Source organism: Nicotiana tomentosiformis, chromosome 2, assembly GCF_000390325.3.
Source record: "Nicotiana tomentosiformis chromosome 2, ASM39032v3, whole genome shotgun sequence".
NCBI lineage: Eukaryota > Viridiplantae > Streptophyta > Magnoliopsida > Solanales > Solanaceae > Nicotiana > Nicotiana tomentosiformis.
In genome coordinates, this window is record NC_090813.1 from 190152680 (window position 1) to 190178319 (window position 25640).

Consider the following 25640-nt stretch of genomic DNA (forward strand, 5'->3'; position numbering starts at 1 on the left):
ATGCTAAATGTTAAATAGCAATTAAGACACATAAGTTAAATAAGCATGTAACAATTATTGCAGGAACTCAAGAATTAATATTTGACAAGGAATATGAATGAAACAATTAATATAATAATTCATTTATGATTTAAAATAATTTATGATTTTTCAAGTAATTATGCAACCAATTAATTTGACTACGTATAGACACTCGTCACCTTGCCTATACGAGATTCACATGCATCTCACGTAACAAATAATTTAAGGGTTCTATTTTCTCAAGTCAAGGTTAGCCATGACACTTACCTCGCTTTGCAACCAAATTTCAAGAATCCAATAAACCTTTGCCTCGCAAATTTGTGTCCGAAATCCTCAAATCTAGTCATAAACAATTCAATATACTCAATACAAATCGTAGGAATTAATTTCATATGAATTTACTAATTTTCCGGATTAAAATCCGAAATTCATCTCAAAATTTATTAATGGGGCTCACGTCCTGAATCTCAAAAAAACTTACGAAATCCGAACACCCATTCCGAGACAAGTCCAACCATATAAAAATTACCAAATTCTGATGTCAAACAGACCTTCAAATCTTAATTTTTTATTTTTGAAAAGTTTAACAAAAATTTCAATTTTCTTGTATCTAAATCCGAAATAAGTGATGAATATAGACATGGATTTATGAAATATAATTACTTTTAGTTATAAAATACTTACCCAATTCAAAGTCGTGAAAATTCTCTTTGAAATCGCCTAAATCCGTGCTTGAAATGTCTAAAAATGAGAAAAATCTCGGACTCTTCGATTTATACACTGCCCAGGCATTTTTGCACCTGCGGTGCCTGGGCTCGCACCTGCGCATCTGCTTTTGCGGAAGAAGTTTCGCTTCAGCGAACCTCACTTGCCCAGCCTCCGCTTTTGCGGGATTATTGTGCGCATCTGCGGACACGCTTCTGCGAGGAGTTGTCTGCTTCTGCGATCGAAGCCCAACCACGCCTGGACGTATCTGCGATGGAAGGCTCGCTTCTGCGAGCTTGCACCTTCGGTCAAAAATCCGCAGGTGCGATTACACCAGAAGGCCAAATTTCAGATTTTTCCTTAAGTTCAAAGTTTTTGATCCGATTTCAATCTGTATCACTCTCGGGATACTGAGGACCCCGTACGAATATATCAACAAGTCCCATAACATAATATGGACTTACTCGGGGTCTCGTATCACGTCAAACAATACTAAAATTACAATTCACACCTCGATTCGAACTTTGAGTTTTAAACTTTTGAATTTGCAAATCTCGTGCCAAAACATATTAAATGAATCTAGAATGACTTCAAATTTGGCACACAAGTCATAAATGACATAACAAAGCTATTCCAATTTTCGAAAACGAATTCCGACCCTGATATCAAAAAGTCAAATCCGTGGTCAAATGTTTTGGAAATTTTTAACCTTTAAATTACTAGATTCCGTTAAATGGCCATAACTTGAGCTAGGGACCTCCAAATTAAATTTTGGGCATACGCCCAAGTCCCAAATTATGATACGGACCTACCTAAATTGTCAAAATACTGATCCGGGTTCGTTTGCTCAAAATATTGACCAAAGTCAACTCAATTGAGTATTAATGCTCTATTTCACATTTTAATCCTTTTTTCACATTAAAACTTACAAAAAATTATATGGACTGCGCACAGAAGTTGAGGAATAATAAATAGTGTTTTTTGAGGTATTAGAGTACAGAATTAATAATTAAATTTAAAGATGATCCTTTGGGTCATCACAAAAATTATATTAATCGTAATTCTTTTCATATTAATATATGATGAGAAATATATTTAAAGATACTGATTAAAAGTCACATAGTTTAAATCTCTAAAAACAAGTATCACATATATTAAAATGGAGAAGTAAATATTTTCTCTACAATATGATTGCCCTTTACTAGTACTCCAAATAATGTGCTTCTATTAATTTGCTCAATATAAATAGAAAAGTTAGCTTGTTACTTTTCCCTACTTTTAACTAGTTTCTTCGGTTTGGCTTGGGGTTACTTCAATTTTCAAATATTCAAACATGATATTCTTTGCACGAATATTCAAAGTGACTCTACAAACATCTTCTAGTCAATTATTGAAGATCATGCAGCTCCTTGGCGTACATTCTTTGGACGTTCTTGAACTTGGCGCTAATTAATGATCCACTAGATAATTAAGGGTTATTCTCAATATTCTTCGCTTAGCCCGGACTATCTAGGACCGTATCAGCATGTGATAAGCTAACCACAAAGTCCACGATTATTCTCTCCCACTTCTACTCAAGAATAATCAAAGTGGCCACGGTACAACCATCATCGTACACCCTTATAATTTGTGGATACAATATTTGCATTTGTTTAATTGATTTTTATTTATTAACTTTAATTATAATAAATTATAATCATGTAATGTTGAGAAAGCGTACAATCTTAATCATTCATTATTCAAATTTAAATATATCTTAATATTCATATGTATATTCAGATTTAGGCATCTTAATTTTAATAAAAGCAAAATGACTCTTAAGATAAGCTCAGATGAAACTACACATGAGTATGCAATAATTCATATAATCGACCTCAAATTGCTTGAATTGAGATGTCTTAGTGGTTAATTATATGATTCTCTTAATCCATTGAGAGAAATCATCATAGATTGGTCATCCGTTTGTTTACATGTTTTTCCTTTATTGGCACTTGGGAGGTGATTTAAATTATGTAGCAATTTTTTTTAAGTATGTTTTAGAAAAACATATTTTTGTATTTTGAAATCATTTTGTGATGACCCGATATGTCATCTTTAAATTTAACATTCAATTCTGTGCTCCGAGAACTCGAATAGCACCATTCAATATTCCTCGACTTACGTGCGTAGTCCGTATATTTTCTCAAAAAACTTTTATGTGAAAAATTGATAAAAATATGAAATAGTGCTTTTAAAACTCACTTAAGTTGACTTCGGTCAATATTTTGAGCAAACGGACCCGGATCAGTATTTTGACGGTCCCAGTAGATTCGTATCGTGATTTGGGACTTGGGCGTATGCCCGAAATCAAATTCATAAGTCCCTAACTCGAATTATCGCTATTTGGCGAAAACTAGAAACTTAAAGGTTAAAAATTTCCAAAGTTTGACCGTAGATTTGACTTTGTCGATAGTGGACTCGGATTGAGATTCCAAGAATTGCAATAGCTCTGTTTTATCATTTGGGACTAACCTGCAAAATTTGAGGTGATTCCGGATTGATTTGACACGTTTTAGCACGAGTTATAGAATTGAAAATTTCATAAATTTATAGTCCAAATCGAGTTGTGATTTGTTGTTTCGACGTTGTATGACGTTATTTGAGACCTCGAGTAGGTCCACGTTATATTGCGGGACTGATTGGTATATTTGAACGGGGGTTCTGAGTGGCTTGGGTGAGTTCCGGACGAGATTCAGATTGTTTAGAGTATGCTGAATGAAGCTGGTTTTCGGCAGAACCTGGTGCAATCGCACATGGGAAATTTTGACTGCAGGTGCATGGCCTCTTTTGCGAAATTCTGGTCGCTTCTACGATGATGGCAATGGCCATTTCTGGCCGCTTCTGTGGTGAATTTTACGCAGAAGCGATGCAACTTCTGCGGTTAACAGATTGCAAAAGTGATGGGTCTCGCTTCTGCGACTTCATTTGAGCTTCTGTGCAATCGCAAATACGACGTGAAGTTCCGCAGGTGCGGTCCTTTGAGTGGCAGCCTGGCATCGCAAATGCGAGATTTTTCTCACAGATGCAAAAATAATATCCGCATATGCGAAAATGCTAGACATAATGCTTAAAATCGAAAGTTTGCCATTTTTACTCATTTTTGAATTTTAAGTCTCGGATTTAGCGATTTCAAAGAGATTTTTCACAAGTTTGAACTGGGTAAATGTTCAAGAAGAAAATAAGATTTTTGTAAAATCTTCCAAAAATATAAAATAAATATAGGCAATCTGATGTCGGAATTCAATAATTTTTGTTTGGATGAACTCGTAACAGAATGGGTGTTCGGATTTCGTAATTTTTCATCGGGTTCCGAATAGTGGGCCCCACGCTGACGTTTGGTTGACTTTTCCGAAAATGACTTAAATTAAGTCTCTTTCGAATTGTGAATAATTTTTAAAGCTTTAATTGAATTATTGGTAAATAAATTGCTAAGTTTGATTGGTTTGGAGAATAATTCGAAAGGAAAAGCCGTGGTCGAGTGGTCACTTGAATTGCGAAAAAAGGTAAGTGTCGTGGTTAACCTTGACTTGAGGGAATAGAACCCTTTACCTATGTGTTATGTGAAATGTTTTTAAGTTTTTCACTAATTGCCTCATTTCATGAATTAATTGATTCTGTTACTTTCATTGCCTACCATTATTCTTTGATTTCATGCCTTAATTGCTACCTGTTTATTTGATTTTTGTGCCATAATTGCTACTTGATAATTAACATTTCATATATTAAATAGCCTATCTCCTCCCCCATTCTACACTTATTTGTTACTTGCTCCTATTTATTTCGTACATAATTTATAATTGTTGTAAACCTTGTTACCTAATAGTTTCTTATTAACTATGACATTTATTGAAGTAGTCTTACGTATAAGTGTTGTTAATTTATATTGTTGGATCGGGTTGCACGCCGCAATAAAATTTATTTGGAAGTATATATTATTGGATCGGGTTGCACGCCGTAACAAAATTTAATTGAAGGATTATATTGTGGGAACGGGTTGCACGCCGCAATAGAATGATAAAAGATATAATTGGTTCTGGCTACTGAATTGGCCTGGATTGTTGATATGACTTACCGGTCTTACCTCATTTTATTATTATTATTATTATTATTATTATTATTATTATTATTATTATTATTATTATTATTATTATTATTATTATTATTATTATTATTATTATTGCGTTCATATTAATGTAAGCGACCTGCCTTTTGCATCGTCACTACTTCGTCGAGGTTAGGCTCGACACTTATAGAGTACATGAGGTAGGTTGTACTCATACTACACTCTGCACTTATTGTGCAGATACCGGAGTTGGTCCCAACGATGTACTGTAGATTTGCTCGAATTTAGCTATCAGAGGAGACTTGAGGTATACCTGCATGGTGTTCATAACCCTGAAGTCCCCTTCTACTTTATCTTATCTGTGCGCTTTATTTCACATAGCTTTATTTTTATTCAGACCCTTGTTTGTATTATTCTAGAAGCTCATGTACTTGTGACACCAGTTCTGGGATGGTATTTTGACATCATTATTATTTTGGTTTGTTCACATTAATTCAGACTTTATTCCAGTTGTTTGGTTTCTTTATTATTAATTAAAATGAATTGTTAAAAATGCTTAAAATTATTCTAACTTTGGCTTGCCTAGCAAGTGAAATGTTAGGCGCCAGCACGATCCCGAAAGTGAGAATTTTGGATCATGACACATTTAGTTTTAAATTTCTCGTTTATCCTTTATAATATGCATGAATGCTTAATGCTAGAAGTTCCAAAGATATTTCTTTTCTTTCTCAAACTGAGTGCCTGATCAAATTCTACCACATAAAATAAAACAGAGGAGGTAATAAATCTATCTATCTATCTATCTATCTATTCTCACATATATTTCCATGTAAGAACCCTCTAGAATCAAGCCAAATAAGGACTTACAGTTTGTCATTTTCTAGAAAAATACTAGAAACTAAAACGTCAATGACTGCATCACACGGGTGGGGTGTGGGAAAGGTAGTGAGTACGCAGATCTTACCCTTACCTGGAAAGGTAAAGAAACGGTTTCCGATAGAGTTTCGGCTCAAGAAAAGGTGAAAATGAAGAGTAGGGAAGAAGAAAAGGAGGGAAGAGGGGGGGAGAAACACGATAAGCAAAGAGGAGAAAAAGTAGCATCAAATAGTAGCCATCGGTGAGCAACAATATCCAATAAAAGGGGAAAAAAGTAGCATCAAATAGTAATAATCAGAGAGCAACAATCCCACTAGCAATTTACAAAAACAAAGGACGTGGTTGCAAAGTACCAGATACAATAATAAACTAGAAGGAAGTAACTTTCAACCCACAACAAGAATATTACTAGTACTACTGGTGAACCTATGAAAAACTCGCAACTACTTGTCAACCCACCACCTTAATTCTCGACCTCCACACCTTCCTATCGCTAGTCATGTCCTCGGTTAGGTGAAGCACCGACATGTCCTGCCTAATCACCTCTCCCCAATACTTCTTAGGCCTACCTCTGCCCTTCTTCAAACCCGCCATGGTCAACCTCTGACACCTCCTGACCGGAGCATTTATATCTCTCCTCTTCACATGCCCAAATCATTGAAGCCTCGATTCTCGTAACTTGGCTTCCATGGGTACCACTCCCACCTTGTCCCTAATAACTTCATTCATGATCTTGTCTTTCCTGGTACGATCACACATCCATCTCAACATCTTCATTTCTTCTATGCTCATCTTTTGGAGATGGGACTTCTTGACGGGCCAACACTCAGCTACATACAATATAGCTGGTTTAACTACCACCCTGTAGAATTTGCTCTTAAGTCTAGGCGGTACATTCTTATCACATAAAAACCCTGAAGCTAGCCTCCATCTTATCCAACCTGCTCCAATGCGGTGAGTAACATCCTCGTCAATTTTTCCGTTGCCTTGGATTACAGACCCAAGATACTTGAAACTATCTCTTGCATCAGACATTAGAAATAGGGCAAAAATAACATATATACTCCCTACTAGAAATAGACAAAAAATTATAGAAATTGTAGAAACATTACTTTCAAATAGGAGTTTCCTTTAAATCTTTTTTTATTCATAATTCCCGTTAAATCTAACGATCAAAATTTATCAAATATATAAAAACAATGCTCACTTTTAATATCTTATTTGGATGATTGTTACCTATTATATTGTATCGTATTATTGCTTTAAATATAATTTTATTTTAATTATTACTTAAATTTTATTGTATCGTATCTTTAAATGAATCATTACTTAACACAAAAAGTGCCACTTTATGTAACAACCGATTTGGTGTGGCCGCATCATTACCATGTCTTTTTCTCTCATGTCGCCTGTCATTATTATTAAATAATTTTATATTATCCTTTGCCCTACCTTTTTATATAATAATTCTACCCTGTATCATAATTGTTCTTTATAATATTATAAGTTTATTCTTTATATTGTTGGTATATATGTGTCACGGCCCCAATTTTTCCCCGTCGGATGTCGTGACGTCACCTAGTCTCTAAGACTATGTAAGCCTAACAAACATGCAGAAATAACTGAAATAATAATTAAAATCTCAAAACTCTTCAACTAATATAACAAAAATCTCCACAACTAAGTATATATCCAATAGTGCAAAACCCAGTGAAATACAAGTCACAAGCTCTATGAAGCGAAACTAAATATCTCTATACATCAGTGTCTAAATTCGGATAAGGAAATAAAATAATTCAGGTGGAGGGGGACTACGAGAACTTCGGACGCCGACAATTATACCTTGAAGTCTCCACAACTGAACCCTAGCTAATGCCTGGGTTGATAGTAAGTACCTGGATCTGCACAAAAAGATGTGCAGAAGAGTAGCATGAGTACACCACAACGATACACAGTAAGTGCCAAGCCTAACCTCGGTAGAGTAGTGACGAGGTCAGGTCAGGACCCTACTAAAAATAAATAAGAAAACCTATTCCAATAATTTAAAGGTGCAATAATATTAATAACGGAAACGAAACAAGTAAGGGATATGCCAAAATTAACTACATAGAATCAAGGAAACTAATGCATCACGGAAGAAAGCAAGGGAATGTTAAGGCAAGGAAAAAAACATCCAAACATGAATGAAGTAACAGAGAAATAACAAGGGTCACTACCGAGGTGCCGCTTCTCAATCATAAGAATAACTCACAATCTTTCCTTATATCACCGCGGGATCCTTGTATTCAGTTTTGAAAATTATTTTTTCCAAAATATCATCTCGTGTTTTAGTCCACCTTATCACACCGCATGGCTTATAGTAGTTCCCTTACTAGCCACACGTATCAATCCCACCTTATCTCACCGCATGTGTTTCAACCCTAAAAACCTTATACCATCGCATGCATTTTAATATCACAACGTATCACAAATCGCACCTCAAGTGCCCAATACTACAACTTGTCAAAGAAATCAACAATAATAGTGTTTTCACAGTAAAGAGCCCTTGACTCAACCACAATGTACACAAGAGTATCAACAGTAGCAACCGGAAATGAATAACTCAACAGAATGGTATTTTACAACTTAACACTTTGCCTCAATGTGAACCATGCTCTTTATAACTTAATACCAATTTCAATAACAAGATATACCAAGAATGACAACCTCAAGTAAAGAGTTAAATAGTTAAATAGTGAATACTGAATAAGGAAATAAGAATTTTAACTAAACATGTAGAGAAATTAGCAAGTAAGAGATAAGACAAGTAAAGCATGTGAAAATGGACTAGAAATGATAGTTATAACATGTTAAGGTAACTCAGTTAAGGCATGAAAAGAAATCTACATAGCTAAAACCGATAATTTCCACATTTATTCCCTGCACACACTCGTCACCTTACGTACACGACATTCACACATCACAGTTATCACAAACAACACAAATCCTAGGGGTAATTTTTTCACACAAGGTTAGGAAAGTCACTAACCTCAAATCGTGCTAACTCAATTCACTAGTAGGTCTTTCTCTCGATTATCCTACTCCGAACGGCTCGAATCTAGCCAAAAGTACTTCATACTATAAATATAAACTATAGGAAACTAATTCGAATAATAAAATTACTATCTTTGAAAAGAAATAAAAAGTTAACTCAAAAGGTCAACAGGGGACCGCGTGTCGGAACCCGACCAAAATTACAAAATCCGAATACTCATTCGATAATGAGTCCAACCATACAAGAATTACTCAAATTCGACCTCAAATCACCTTTCAGATCTAGAACGTTTAGCCTAAGAAGCTTCTACCATTTTCCCCCAATTTTCCAACTCAAACAAATAGTTAAATGATGAAATTACCAAAAGATTCGTATAATTTAACCAAAATCGAATTAGGAATTCTTACCCCTATGTTCTCTCTGAAAATCTCCCAAAACAGCACCTCATACTAAGTTCTCTAAGTCCAAAAGTGGATTATGAAACAAGCCCTCAAAATTTCCCATTTTCTACCCAGGGAACTCGCACCTGCGAGCAAACTGCCGCATCTGCGGCTCCACACCTGCGGAATTTCCATCGCAGGTGCGGTCATGACTTATCCCAGCACCCTCCGCTTCTGCGAGAACCAGGCCACATCTGCGCATGCGCACCTGTGGCGAATAAGTTGCACCTGCGATCTAGCCTGCGCTTGCGCTTCCTCTCATCGCAGAAGTGAAGTCATTTCTGTAGAGACCATCTCGCTTCTGTGACCCCAGCTGGGCAAGGCCATCTTCGCTTCTGTGATCCACAACTTACTTTTGCGAGTCAGCACCTGCGACCAGTCCCTTCGCAGGTACAATAACACCAGAAGCTAGAAACTTCAACAATCCAACAAGTCCAATTTTGATCTGGTTTCAATCCCAATCACACCCGGGGCTACCGAGACCCCGTACGAATATACCAACAAGTTCCAAAACACATAATAGACCTACTTGAGGCCAAAAATCATGTAAAACAACATCGATTCTATGAATAGCAATCCCAATTCAAGCCTATGAAACTATGAACTTTCGAATTCCGAAACTAATGCCGATTCATACCAAATCAACTCTGATTGACTTCAAATTTTTCACACAGGTCAAAAATGACATTACAAACCTATTCCAACTTCAGGAATCAGGATCCGACCCGGATATAAATAAATTAAACTCTAGGTTAAACTTCCCAAATCTTCCAACCCTTTAACTTTCCAACTTTCACCAATTCACGCCGAAACGACCCACAGACCTCCAACTAAACATCTAGACATGCTCCTAAGTTTAAAATTACCATACAAATCTATTGGAACCATCAAAATTCTATTCCGGAGTCGTCTACATAAAATTCAAACTACGGTCAACTCTTACAACTTAAACCTTCGACTTAGGGGCTATGTGTCCCATTTCACTAAGAAACTCCCCTGAAATCAAAACCAAACACCCTGGCAAGTCACAAAACCACAATATAACACAGAGGTGGTAATAACGAGGGGATCGATGCTAAAAATACTCAAAACGACCGGCCGGGTCGTTACATCCTTCCCTTTTTAAAATAAACGTTTGTCCTCGAACGAGTATAGACACATACCTAAAGTAGTAAAAAGATGAGGACAACGGCTATGCGTATCATGCTCAGTCTCCCATGTCGCCTCCTCGAGTGGTTGTCCCTTCCACTGAAGAAATGTTCTTCGACCTCAACTTTTATACCTGCCTGTCCAAATTAGCCATCGGCTCCTCAACATAAGACAAATCTTTGTCCAACTAGACTGAGCTGAAATCCAACACATGAGACAGATCGTCATGATACTTCCGGAGCATAGAAACATGGAATACTTGCTGAACTGCAGCTAGACTAGGTGGTAGTGCAAGAGTGTAGGCCACCTTTCCAATCCTCTCGAGAATTTCAAAAGGTCTGATATACCTAGTGCTCAACTTGCCCTTCTTCCCGAACCTCATAACACCCTTCATGGGAGAACCCCGGAGCAAGACTCACTCCCCACCCATGAATGAAACGTTGCGAACCTTCAAATCCGCATAAATCTTCTATCTAGATTGGGCTGTGTGAAGCCGATCTTGAATCAATTTAATTTTTTCCAAAGCATCCTGAACCAAGTCTCTACCCAATAGCCTAGCCTCTCCCGGCTCAAACCAACCCATCGGAGACTGTCACCGCCTCCCATACAAGGCCTCAAACGGAGCCATCTGAATGCTTGACTGGTAGCTGTTGTTGTTGGCAAACTTCACAAGTGGCAAGAAAAGATCCCAAGAACCCCCCAAACTCCATCACACATGCACGAAGCATATCCTCCAATATATGAATAGTGCATTTGGACTGTCCGCCCGTATGAGGGTGAAATGATGTACTTAACTCAACCCGCGTGCCTAACTCACAATGTACGGCCCTCTAGAACTATGATGTAAACTGCGTACCCCTGTCAGAGATGATGGATATCGGCACGCCATGAAGTCTGACAATCTCATGAATATAGACCTGAGCCAGTTGCTCTGAAAAATAAGTAGTCATCAATGGAATGAAATGAGCCAAGTCAACCTATTCATAATCACCCATACTGCATAAAGCTTCCTCTGAGTCCGTGGGAGCCCAACAACAAAATCCATAGTAACCCGCTCCCATTTCCACTATGGAATCTCTAGCCTCTGAAGCAATCCACTTGGCCACTGATGTTCATACTTCACCTGCTGACAATTTAGGCACCGAGCTACATGCTACACTATGCCCTTCTTCATTCTCCTCCACCAATAGTGCTACCTCAAGTGCTGATACATCTTCGCGGCACCCGTATGAATGGAGTACCGTGAACTGTGAGCCTCTTGGAGAATCAACTCACGAAAACCATCTACATTAGGCATACATAACATGACCTGCATTCGTAATACATCGTCATCCTGGATAGTGACCTCCTTGGCATTGCCGTGCTGAACCGTGTCCTTGAGGACAAGCAGATGGGGGTCATCATACTGACACTCTTTGATACGATCATAAAGAGAATACCGAGAAACCACACAATCCAAAACTCGACTCGGCTCCAAAACATCCAATCTAATAAACTAGTTGGCCAAGTCCTGAATATCCAATGCTAATGGCCTCTCTATTGCCGGTAGATATGCTAAGCTGCCCAAGCTCTTTGCCTTTATACTCAAGCCATCAGCCACCATATTGGCCTTCCTGGGATAATACAAAATGGTGATATCACAGTCCTTATACAACTCTAACCACCTCCGCTGACGCAAGTTAAAATCCTTATATTTGAACATATGCTGCAAAATCCAGTGGTCGATGTAGACCTCACAAGGGACACCGTACAAATAGTGCCACCAACTTTTCAAGGCATGAACAATAGATGCTAACTCAAGGTTGTGGACATGATAGTTTTCTCATGCACCTTCAGATGTCTAGACACATAGGCAATCAACCTCCCGTCTTGTATCAACATCGCGTCGAGGCCAATATGCGACGCATCACAGTACACAATGTAAGACCTCTAACCTGTAGGCAACACCAATACTAGGACTGTAGTCAAAGCAGTCTTGAGCTTTTGGAAGCTCTCCTCACACTCCTCGGTACACCTGAACAGAGCACCCTTCTAGGTCAATCTGGTCTTAGTGGCAAAAATAGATGAGAAACCCTATATGAATCAACGGTAATACCCTGCCAAACCAAGAAAACTCCGTATCTCAATAGCAGAAGACGGTCTGGGCCAGCTCTGCACGACTTCGATAATCTTCGGATCTACCTTGATCCCCTAACTCGACATTACATGACCCAAAAATGACACCGAATCAAGCCACAATTCACACTTTAAAAATTCTGCATATAACTGCTTTTCTCTCATGGTCTGAATCACGGTCCTCAAGTACTGCTCATGATCCTCCCGACTTTGGGAGTACACCAAGTTGTCGTCAATAAACAAAATGATGAATTATTCAAGATAGGGCTAGAATACAATGTTCATCAAGTGCATGAATGTTGTTGGGGCGTTGGTCAGTCCAAATGACATCAGAAGGAATTTGTAATGACCATACTGATTCCTGAAGGCAGTCTTCGGAATATCCGGCTCCCAAATTTTCAACTGATGATAACCTGACAGTAAATCAATCTTTGAGAACACTCTGACATCCTGTAACTGATCAAATAGGTCATCAATGTGTGGTAATGGATACATGTGCTTCACTATAACCTTGTTCAACTGTCGATAATCAATACACATGTGCATAGAACCATCCTTCTTCTTTACAAACAAGACCGGAGCATCCCAAGGTGACATACTGGGCCGAATGAAGCCCTTATCAAACAACTCTTGCAACTGCTCCTTTAACTCCTTCAACTCTGTTGGGGCCATACGATATGGTGGAATAAAACTGGGCTGAGTATCCAGTAACAAATCGATACCAAAATTGACATTCATGTCGGATGGCATGCCTGGAAGATCCGCTGGAAATACATTTGGATAATCCCTCACTATCGGAACTGACTCCATGGTAGGAGTATCAATACTGACATCCCTCACGAAGTCTATATAAGCATTACACCCCTTCTCAGCCATCCGCTGACCCTTTAGAAATAAGATAACCCTGCTAGGAATATAATCTAATGTACCCCTCCACTCTAACCGTGGTAAACCTGGCATAGCCAGCGTCATGGTCTTGGTATGATAGTCAAGAATAGCATGATAGGGCGATAACCAGTCAATGCCCAAAATGACATCAAATTCTACCATAATGAGAAACAATAGATCGGCTTTGGTTTTAAAACCACCAAGAATAACTAAACACGACCGATACACACGGTCAACAACAATGGAATCTCCCACATGTGTGGACACATAGACAGGAGAACTCAAGGAATCACGGGATATACCCAAATACGGATCAAAGTAAGATGATATATAGGAATAAGTGGAGCATGGATCAATTAAGATCGATGCATCTCTATGAAAAACTGAAACAATACCTGTGATAACTGAGTCGGATACAACTGCCTCCATCCTAGCAGCGAGAGCATAATATCTAGCTTGTCCTTCCCCTCTAGGGCAGCCTCTATCTGCCCGACCTCCACCTCTAGCTAGTTGTGCAGGTAGAGTGGAAACTAGTGCGGTAACCACGGCCTGAGAAGCCTGAAAACCCTGTGGAATACGTGGGGCCTGAGTAGTCTATGGAGGTGCACCCCTCCTGAGTTTAGGGCAGTCTCTCACCATGTGATGAGTGTCACCACATTCTAAACAAGCTCTCAGAGGATGTGGCTTTTGGAACTGGCTCGGGCCTGATCGACGGGATTGACCACTAAAAATACCCTGTGAAGGAGGTGCACTAGACAGTGGCGGTGTGTAATGGGCAACCTGTGGCCTAGGAGTAGCTGGAATACCGTTGGAAGCTAGAAATGCTTAATGAACAGGGGGGATCACATAGGCCATACGATGATGTGCTATAACAAGGTAACGTGCACCACTATATGTGCCAGAATCTCGAGACATCTTGGCCTCCCTATTCCCTCTCTCCCAGGCCCACATACCCTCCAATCTCCTAGCGATCTCCACTACTTGCTGGTATGCGATGTCCATCTCCAACTCTCGAACCATGCTGAATCTGATACCGGGGTTGAGACCCTCGATAAATCGATGGACTCGCTCTTTGATAGTGAAGACTAAAGCTGGTACATGCTTGAACAAATCACTGAATGGACTGTGTACTCCGATACGGTCATAGCACCCTAGCACAATTGCTCAAACTCTGCGCGTCATACATCCCGAAGACTCTAGGGAACAAACTTTCTCATGAACATCTTTGAGAATTGAGCCCAGGTGAGTGAAGTTGCCTCTGCCGGACTACCCAACTCATACACTCTCCATGACTGATAAGGCGCTCCCATAAGTTGGAACATAGTGAAAGCAACCCCACTCGACTCCACAATAACCATAGTACTGAGGATAAAGTGGCACTTCTCAAGAAAAACTTGGGCATCCTCTGAAGACAAACCACTAAAAGTAGGAGGGTGGCACTTCTTGTACCTCTCAATCCTATATTGCTCCCCCTCAAAAGCTGATGTCCTAACCTTGGGCTGAACTGGGACGACCGACTGTACTAGTATGACCTCTGGGACCTAATCAACCTGGAACCTCTTCTTTGGGGTACGGGTAGCGGGATTCTGTGCTCCTCCCCCAACTTAAGATGTGTCAATAGCAAGTGGTATCAATCATGCCTCATCTAGACTGCCAAACATGCTTAGAAACTGGGCGAGGGTCTATTGAAGTGCTGGGGCAGTAACAGGCAAATCAGATGCATGTCCCCCAACTAGAGCTGCTGGTGGCTTCTCGATAGTAGCTCGGGCTAGTGCTCTGGCTGCACCACGTGCCCGTCCTCGGCCTCTACCTCGGCCCCGGCCTCTCGTGGCTCTAGCAGGGGCTGCGGGTGTCTGGTCATCCGATCTGGCTGTGTATGTCCTCACTATTTGTGAGAGAATAGAAATACCGAGATTTAGAATTTCGAAGTCAACAATTTTGCACGTTAAGGAATTAAAGAAGTGAAGCTTTTCCTAACAGTTCAATAGCCTCACGAAGATAAGTACAGACATCTCCGTACTAATCCGCGATACTCTACTAAATTTGCTTGTGACTCGTAACACCTATGAACCTAGATCTCTGATACCAACTTATCACAACTCCTATTTCTTTCCGTAGGATGTCGAGATGACACCTAGTCTCTAAGACTAGGTAAACATGAAGAAATAACTGAAATAATAGTTAAAGTCTCAAAACTCAACAACTAATATAAAGGAAAATCTCCACAACTCAGTATATATATAATAGCCTAAAACCCGACGAAATACAAGTCACAAGCTATATGATGCGATATTGAATATCTCTATACATCCATGTCTATATACGGATAACGAATTAAAATAATTCAGGCGGAGGGGGACTCTGAGGCCTGTGGATGCCAACACTTATACCTTGAAGTCTCTGCCGATGAACCCTAGCTAATGCCTGGGCTGATAGAAAGTCCCTGGATCTGCACAAAACGATGTGCAGAAGAGTAGCATGAGTACAACACAACGATACCTAGTAAGTGCCAAGCCTAACCACGATAGAGTAGTGACGAGGTCAGATCAGGGCCCTACTGGATATAAATAAGAAAAACTATACAAATAATTTAACGGTGCAATAATATTAGTAACGGAAATGAAACAAGTAAGGGATATGCCAAAATTAACTACACAGAATCAAGGCAAATAATGCGTCATGGAAGAAAGCAAGGGAATGTTAAGGCAAGGAAACAAACATCCAAACACGAATGAAGTAACAGAGAAATAACAAGAGTCACTACTGAGGTACCGCCTCGTAGTCTCAAATCACAAGAATAAATCACAATATTTCCTTATATCACCGCGGGACCGTTGCATCTAGTTTTAAAAATTATTTTCTCGAAATAGCATTCCGTGTTTTAGCCCACCATATCACATCGCATGACTTCTAGTAGTTCCCTTACTAGTCACGCGTATCAAGCCCACCTTATCTCACTGCATGTGTTTCAACCCCAAAACCTTATACCACCGCATGCATATCAATATTACAACGTATCAAAAATCACACCTCAAGTGCCAAATAGCATAACTTGCCAAAGAAATCAACAATAACAGTATTTTCATAGTAAAGAGCCTATGGCTCAACCCCAATGTACACAAGAGTCTCAACAGTAACAACCGATAATGAATAACTCAATAGAATGGTATTTCACAACTTAACACTTTGTCTCAATGTGAAAAATGATCTTTATAATTCAATAACAATTTCAACACCAAGATATACCAAGAATGACAACCTCATGTAAAGCGTTCAACATTTAACTAGTGAATACGGAATAAGGAAACAAGACTTTCGACTAAACATGTAAAGTAATTAGCAAGTAAGAGATAAGACAAGTAAAGCATGTGAAAATAGACTAGAAATGATGGTTATAACATGTTAAGGTAATTCACTTAAGGCATGAAAGGAAATATACATAGCTAAAACCGATAATTTCCATATTTAGCCCGTGCAATCACTCGTCACCTTGCATACACGACTTTCACACATCACAGTTATCACAAACAATACCAATCCTAGGGGGTAATTCCCCCACACAAGGTTAAATAAGTCACTTACCTCAAATCGCGCTAACTCAATCCACTAGTAGGCCTTTCTCTCGATTATCCAACTCCAAATGGCTCGAATCTAGTCAAAACAACTTCATATTATAAATATAAACAATAGAAAACTAATTCGAATAATAAAATTACGATCTTTGAAAAGAAATAAAAAGTCAACTCAAGCCCGCATCTCGAAACGCGACCAAAATTATAAAATTCAAACACTCATTCGATAACTAGTCCAGCCATACTAGAATTACTCAAATCCGACCTCAAATTGCATTTTAAATCCCAAAATATTAGCCTAAGAAGCTTCTATCATTTTCCCCCAATTTTTCAACTCAAACCACTAATTAAATGATTAAATTAATAATAGATTCATATAATTTAACCAAAACCAAGTTAGGAATTCTTACCCCAATGTTCTCTCTAAAAATCTCCCGAAACATTGCCTCACACCGATCTCTCTAAGTCCAAAAGTGGATTATGAAACAAACTCTCGAAAGTTTCACAGTTTTTTCACAGGGAACTAGCACCTACGAGCCAACTGCCGCATTTGCGGCTCCGTACCTACACAATTTCCATTGCAGGTGCGGTCATGACTTAACTCAGCACCCTCTGCTTCTGTGAGAACTTGGCCGCATCTGCGCATGCACACCTGCGGCGAATATGTCGCACCTACGATTGAGCCAGCGCCTGCGCTTCCTCCCATTGTAGAAGCGACTTCGCTTCTGCGGATACCATCCTGCTTAATGACCCTAGCTGGGCAAGGCCAGCTTTGCTTCTGCGATCCACAACTCACTTTTTCTGGTCCACACCTGCGGCCAGTCCCTCAGCAGGTGTGATGACACCAGAAGCTTGAAATTTCAACAATCCAACAAGTCCAATTTTGGTCCGGTTTTAATCCAAATTTCACCCGCCCCGGGACCCCGTACGAATATACCAACAAGTTTCAAAACACATAACGGACCTACTCGAGGCCAAAAATCACGTACACAACATTTATTCTACAAATCGCAACCCTAATTCAAGCCTATGAAACTATGAACTTCTAAATTCCGAAACTAATGCCGATTCACACCAAATCAACTCCGATTTACTTTAAATTTTGCACAAAAGTCATAAATGATATTACGGAACTATTTCAACTTCTGAAATCGGAATCCGACTCTGATATCAATAAAGTCAACTCCCGATCAAACTTTTCAAATCTTCCAACCTTTCAACTTTCCAACTTTTGCCAATTCACGCCGAAATGACCCACGGAGCTCCAACTCAACATCCGGACACGCTCTTAAGTCTAAAATTACCATATAGATTTATTCGAACCATTAAAACTCCATTCCGGAGTCGTATACACAAAAGTCAAACTACGGTCAACTCTTACAACTTAAACCTCCGACTTAGGGGCTATATGTCCCATTTCACTCTGAAACTCCCCCAAAACCAAAACCAAACACCCTGGCAAGTCACGTAACCACAATATAACACGGAGGAGGCAATAAATAGGGAATTGAGGCTAAAATACTCAAAACATTCGTCTGGATCGTTACAATATGTGATATTATGAAACGACGACAAACAGTATAATTTATTTTAATATTTATTTATTAAATAATACAGTATAATATAATACAATACGATACGGTACATTATTAAACGATATTTAATACCTTATGTGTTTAATTTTGGTACTCAAATGGGGAAAATATTTTTCAAAAACACCTTATGCGTGGCTATATCTGCAAAAATGTTTTCTACTATGACACTTTTTATGCTTCTTTCTTCAGTTTCTTGTATTCTTACATCTTCCTATTATTTCTCCTAATAACGTTTTATGTACATTTTATGCATCAGATCCTGGTTACTACAATCTTGGAAAGAGGAAAAGAAATTGAAGGAGAAAGAGAGAAAGGGGAATTAGCAAACAACTTTGAGGTATGTTGTTCAATATATTTTCAGACGTATTAAAACTAATGTTGACTACAATAATGTTATACAAATGTTCTAAAGATCTTCTTACATTATTAGTGAATTTTAATTATTCACGCGCAGTTAGTTGAGTGTATTTATATAATTAAATTAATGGATTAATTAAAAGATTTGTTGAATTAAATAACTAAAGAATTGAATATAGTTCCTATGGTTGAAATGTAACCTAGGGCCTAAACTTCTCCTTTTATGTCACTGACCCTAGAATATCGTGATGGCACCTAGTCTTTAAGATTATTACCTGCACGTGCTGATTATTAATAGAATTTAACTAACTTAACTAACTTAACTGCAACATATTAAATAATATATGGAACAACATAGCCGAACCAACATCAGTTACATAACCCCAAAACCGATAGTGCAAGTCATAAGCTTTTTTAAGAGATAACTAGAAATAACAAGTACATCACTGTCCCGAAATAATAGGGAACAATGAAAATAATGTCACGACCCAAAATTACATATGTCGTGATGGCGCCTATCACAATACTAGGCAAGCCAACAATTCACAAACAACCACACATCTTTAATTTAAAACATACCGAAATAAGCTTAAATAATAAAAGTCTCATAATTTACTGATAAGAAAATACCGCGACTCTATACAAATCCCCCAAAATTTGGGTGTCACTGAGTACATGAGCATCTAAATGACAACATAGTTTGACTGCTAAAATCACTATCTAGTAAACTAGAACAATATAAATAACTGAAAAAAGGAGAGTCAAGGTCTGCGGATGCCAAGGCAGCTACCTCGATAGTCTCTAACAGATAAAACTCTAAAGCTAGTAGCCGCCGTAACCGGAAGCACCTAGATCTTCCCACGAAGTGTAGAGTGTATTATGAGTACAACTGACCCAATGTACTCAATAAATAACAAGTCTAACCTTGGGCTGAAAGTAGTGACGAGCTCAATAGGTACAGTCCAAATACATAATCTAATAGCACAAAAGTGTGGACATACTTTCAAGGTTAACAATATAAGTTCAATACGGATAAAATATGCGAAGTGTGACTGAAATGAGGAATGATACATCACTATATCTACATGTCAATTATGCATGCCAACAATAATGCAACACAATGATAAAGACATATGCACACTCTCTGAGTATCAATTCACTTAGTCCTCTCAGTCACTTAGTCCTCCCAATCACTCAGTCCTCCTAGTCGCTCTAGGGGTGGGCATAATACCGACCAAACCGTAAAAACTGGATGAACCGTAAATTTTGGTTGTTCGGTTTCAGTTTAATCGTTTATTCGATTGGTGTGCGGTCTACAAATTATTAAATTTCGATGTTCGGTGTTCGGCGCGATTTACGGTTTTGGTACCTCAGTTGTTCAGTTAACCGAAAAAAATGAACTATGCTATATATTCTGAAAACTATGCTTTATGGGTGGAACTTATGGACTCCTGAAAGCCCAATTTGGACACCTGGTCAACTGGAAACAGTGAGAACTAAGAGAACAAAACTTCAATTTTTTGTTGAGTGTCAAAATGTTAATTGTCTCTGTTATTCTTTAAAATAGCGTGTAAAAGAAAAGCTTCAAAAGCTGAAATGTTTCTGCCCAGATGTTCACTGAAGCATCAAGCAAACAAATTAGAAAAATATTTCTCCATCTAAGCTTTCCTATTCTTGTTAGTCAACTTGCAGACTCACCACATTGGAAATTTCTTGTGCTTTCCCATTCCCAACAATCATGTATTGTTTCTTCTTCAAATACATTAAGTTCTACGTACATATACATACACGATCCCCACATTCAAAATTTTATAATGTAGTACATGTTACTGTAGAATTTTGTAGAGCATCAGTAGAAAAAAAAAGCCAAATATGGCAGCCCATAACCGACCGAACAAAAATCGAAAAACAACGGAACCATAGTTTCAAATACCAAACCAACCGAAGTTATATTGGTTTGGTTGTCGATACACCAAGTCAATAACTGAACACCGAACAAACCGAACCGAACTTCTAGCAAACCGCACCGCACCGACCGATGTCCACCCCTAAGTCGCTTAGTCCTCCCAGTTGCTCAGTGATCGGGTCCAAGCCTATGCTACTATTGAGTAGCGAGGGTAGTCGATGCAGTTTTAACCCAACTAGGTCGGGATCGAATCCATAGGGAGTTAATATTTGGAATTAGGTTTATATCTAAGATAGATGCGAGTTTTGAATCTAATTACACTTCCACAAATTTTGGTTCGATTTCTATTTCTAACTTTACTCTAAATATTGCAATAATTAAAACTAAGGACAATATGTTTGTTGTTGTTTTTCAAATATTTAAAGAGACTAGGGTAGTGAATTCTACCTAGGTGGATATCTAACGGATAGCAAAATCTAGGGCAATCTTGATTAGTTGAGATTGTAATATAGCTATCACACCCGGGTACTCACTCTATACCTCTTGGTAGTTTGAGTGATTTTGCCCAATTTGGTTTTCTCAAGTCCAAATGGGTATTCATGAAAATCAAGTGATATTAGCTCAAGCTGGGTATTACTATCTCTAGGTTTAACCCTTTAATTGGGGCTATCAATTTATTGAGTTCACCCCAATTCCATGTTAGCCTAGTTTTCCTAGACTTAGTCCCTCTTTCTCAAGTAGAGACCAAGTCATAAAGGCATGAATCAATGTTGCAACTATTAATTATTGAGTTCTAGCAAGAACTAGGCTAAATATCACTAACTCATTCACATTCAAGCCCTAAAATCAAATATCCACACTAGGGTTGGGTCACAACCCTAGCTATGGGTTTAACTACCCATGGAAATAATAGAAATTAAAGATGAAATAAAGATAAAATCCATAATATCAATTTATGGAATGAAAATCTAATGTTAAGAAGTGAATCTAGTACAAAATTTTCGAAAACAGAAAAGTCAGTCGTCTCAGGTGCTCATACAAAACATAACCTACCTTAAAAATGACAAAAAGTTCTATTTATACTAACCTGAAAATATCTGACAAAAATGCCCCTGCAGAGGTTGTGCGGCCGCACTCTTGCTTTCGCTTCCACATAATACTGATGCAGTCCGTGTTCTTATCTTTTGGAACTGGGTTGAGCTGAACTTTTGCAGATTGCATAATTCTAAGTGCGGCCGCGCTCCAGATTATGCGGCTGTATAAAAGTGATGCGGTCCGCACTTGCTTGAGTTTTGCTTGAAATTAACTCTCTGATTCTTCATCTTGCAGACAGCATAATTTCGACCGCGACCACACAAGGGACTTCCGCGGCCGCACAATTTTGGTGCGGTCCGTACTTCTCTCTTTTGCTTAAGTTGTCAGCTCTCTGAATCTCAGTCATCGCGGTCCGCATAATTTCAATTGCAGCCGCACATTTCTGGTGCGGTCCCCGCTGATCATTTAGCCCAAAATCACACTCTCTAAATCTCCCTCTTGTGGACCGTATAATTATAATCGCGGTCGCATCATGGCTTTCGCGGCCGCACAATATTTGTGCGGTCTGCACTTCAGACCTCTTTTCCCAACCTTGGTTTTTGTTCAACTTTTGACTCCTTTGTGAGTTGATTTTGATTCCTTTGGCTAATTTTGAATAATTCCTACAAGCAAGCATATTTCATTAGTTTTCGGGAATACTTTCAAGCATTTTTGACCTAAAACAGAAGTAAAAGAGAGCAAATAATAGGTTAAAATCCTTACTTATTAACTCCCCCAAACTTAAGCTTTTGCTTTTCCTCAAGCAAATAAGGTAATTCCCACCTCCACTAGAAAAAAAGGATATTTCAGCTGACCTAAGGTGAATCAATCATGCATCAATTGAGACTTACAATTACCCTCAACAAAAATGAATTATCAACAACACCATTTTTTGACCTTTTGAGTACCATAGTTCTAATGTGACACTAGAGCATCAAGAGTTGACTTCATTCACCAAGGAAGCTCGCTCTATCACGTAGGTCATTGTGGAACCCAAACTCCTCCTCCTCAACTCTCCATGACCAAATCTCACTTTAGAATGTAACACTCAAAATAAAGATTGTGAAGAAGTGCTCTCATCTCTCTCAAACGAATGTCACAAGTCCGGCTCTAAGTACCATAAGCTTGCCCCTCATGTAAATCACCACTAATATAAGCACACTCCACTTGAAATCATATAGGGCTTTTGCAGGAATTTAATGAAGGCTTTTTTATCAAGGTAGGACTTATCGGCATATGATTGTTTCATCTTTCCTTAAGCACTCCATTTCCTCTTTTTGGCTCAAGGTAGGACTGGTAGTGGCATGTTAGGTTTTCCTCTACCCCGGCCTCGGGAGGATTCTGCCCTCCCTTTGGAAGTATTACCTCGACCACGAGAATGCACCATTGTCTGCAACACATAAGTAGTGAAAGTCAGTTAAAATTGGGGTTCAACATGTGTTATTGAATTATAGTTGAAAAGAAAGGCACTGCTTCTCAGAACAGGGCAGCGCGGACCGCACAAAAGTGAGTGCGTCCGCGGACTACTGATCGCGGATTGCACAAAATTGAGTGCGGTCGCAGAGATCCCAGGTTCAGACTACTGGTTTTCTGAAGTTACCTCAGTGCAAACCGCATACTTTTGAGTACGGCCGCAAAAATCCATCGCGGACCGCACAAAATTGAGTGCGACCACATAATCGATTTGTTGGGTCTCTGAAGGTTAATTTTGCGGACCACACAAAATTAAGTGCGGCCATAAAATCCAACCGCGGACCACACAAAATTGAGTGCGGCCGCACAAACTTAGCAATGACAAGTGCCTTCAACCTAGGGTATCGCGGATCACACAATTTTGTATGTGGCCGCATACCCTAGCGCGGACCGCACAAAAATGTGTGCGGCCGCAAAATTCAAATCAGAGCGGCACTGAAGTACGATTGATACTAGGGTTTTCACTAATTATGCATAATTTTTGGAAATTAAACAATAAAAGCTACTAACCCCAGCCCCCATTATGCATCCAAACACTACCCACATGCTTCTAAGCAAGAATTAAGCATCAATTTGACATTTTTGGCATGAATCTAACCCTAGATAAAAAGAAAACTAAAACAAAGAGAAAAGAAAAGAAAAAGATGAAATTAATTCATTGAAATCAACATACCAGTAATGAAATGTAGTAGAAAATCAACACTTCATGAATATGGGATGAGATTGAAAACAAGAAAGAGTGCATTGTGCTTTAGTCTAGCTTAAGAGGTCAGAGTGTGTAAAGTGTGAATAGTCTCAAAAAGTTCTATTTATACTCTGACCATGTTGGCCCACTGACTTACCTGAGTGCGGACGCACAATTTTGGTGCGGTCTACACTCTTTACCTTTTCTAATTCAGCAGCTGATTCAGTGATGCGGTCTGCATGAAATTAGTTGCGGCCGCACAATCTGTGCGGTCCGCGAAATTTTGATCGTGGCCACGAATCCTTAAGGGATTTTGTCAGGACAAACTTTAGAGAGTTGGCATTTTCCATCTTTCAGTTGTGCGACCGCACACAGAATTATGCGGCCGCGAAGGGCTTGTGTCGTCCGCACAATTTCACCACTTGGCCAATTTTTGTCTTGTCTATTTTCTGCACTGCACACCCAATTTCTGCGTACACTTCACAACCAGTTAGTACAAAACAATGCCTAATCTAACAAGAAAATCAAAAGAAAGAAAAATACATGGGTTGCCTCTCAAGAAGCGCCTGATTTAATGCCGCGGCACGACGCATGTTACCATCATTCATTTGAAATGGAGCAATGCCACAACATGACCATCATCAACCTTACCAAGGTAGTGCTTCTCCCGGTGCCCATTGACTCAAGAGCACCAAAGGAGTCACATGTACCACTTCAAAAGGACCACTCCACTTTGATTTAAGCTTTCCCGGAAACATCCGTAACCGAGAGTTGAATAAAAGAACAAGGTTGATCTTTGAATTCAATGTTCCGGATATACTTATCATGTAGGTACTTCATATTATCCTTATACAAGGACGAACTGGAGTAAGCATGGAATCGGAACTCATCAAGTTCATTCAATTTCTCCACCCGAAGATTGGTAGCTACATCTCACTCAAGGTTCAATTTCTTCAATGCCCACATGGCCTTATGCTCTAATTCCACCGGAAGGTGACATGCTTTCCCAAATACCAACCGATACGGAGACATACCAATTGGAGTCTTGTAAGTTGTTCTATAGGCCTAAAGAGCATCGTCAAGTTTCCTTGACCAATCAATCCGATTTGCATTGACAGTCTTAGATAGAATACTCTTGATCTCCCTGTTGGAGACTTCAACCTGTCCACTTCCCTAGGGTTGATAAGGGGTTGACACCTTGTGAGTGACACCATACTTGGAGAGTAAAGTTTCAAAGGCTTTGTTGCAAAAATGTGAACCCCCATCACTAATGATGGCCCTTGGGGTGCCGAACCTTGTGAATATGTTTTTCTTCAAGAAAGCCACCACACTTTTTGCTTCATTGTTTGGCAAAGCCACAGCTTCAACCCATTTGGAAACGTAATCCAAAACAACAAAAATATATGTGTTCCCACACGAGATCACAAATGGAACCATAAAGTCGATGTCCCCACACATCGAAAATATTAATCTCGAGGATGGTGGTGAGAGGCATCTTATTTTTCTTGGAGATCCCACCGGCCCATTCTCAATTATCACAATGCTTAACGAGCTTTCTAGCGTCTTTGTACAAGGTAGGCCAATAAAATCCACAGCTTAGGACCTTTGTAGCAGTTCTCACCCCACCATGGTGACCACCATAGGGCGA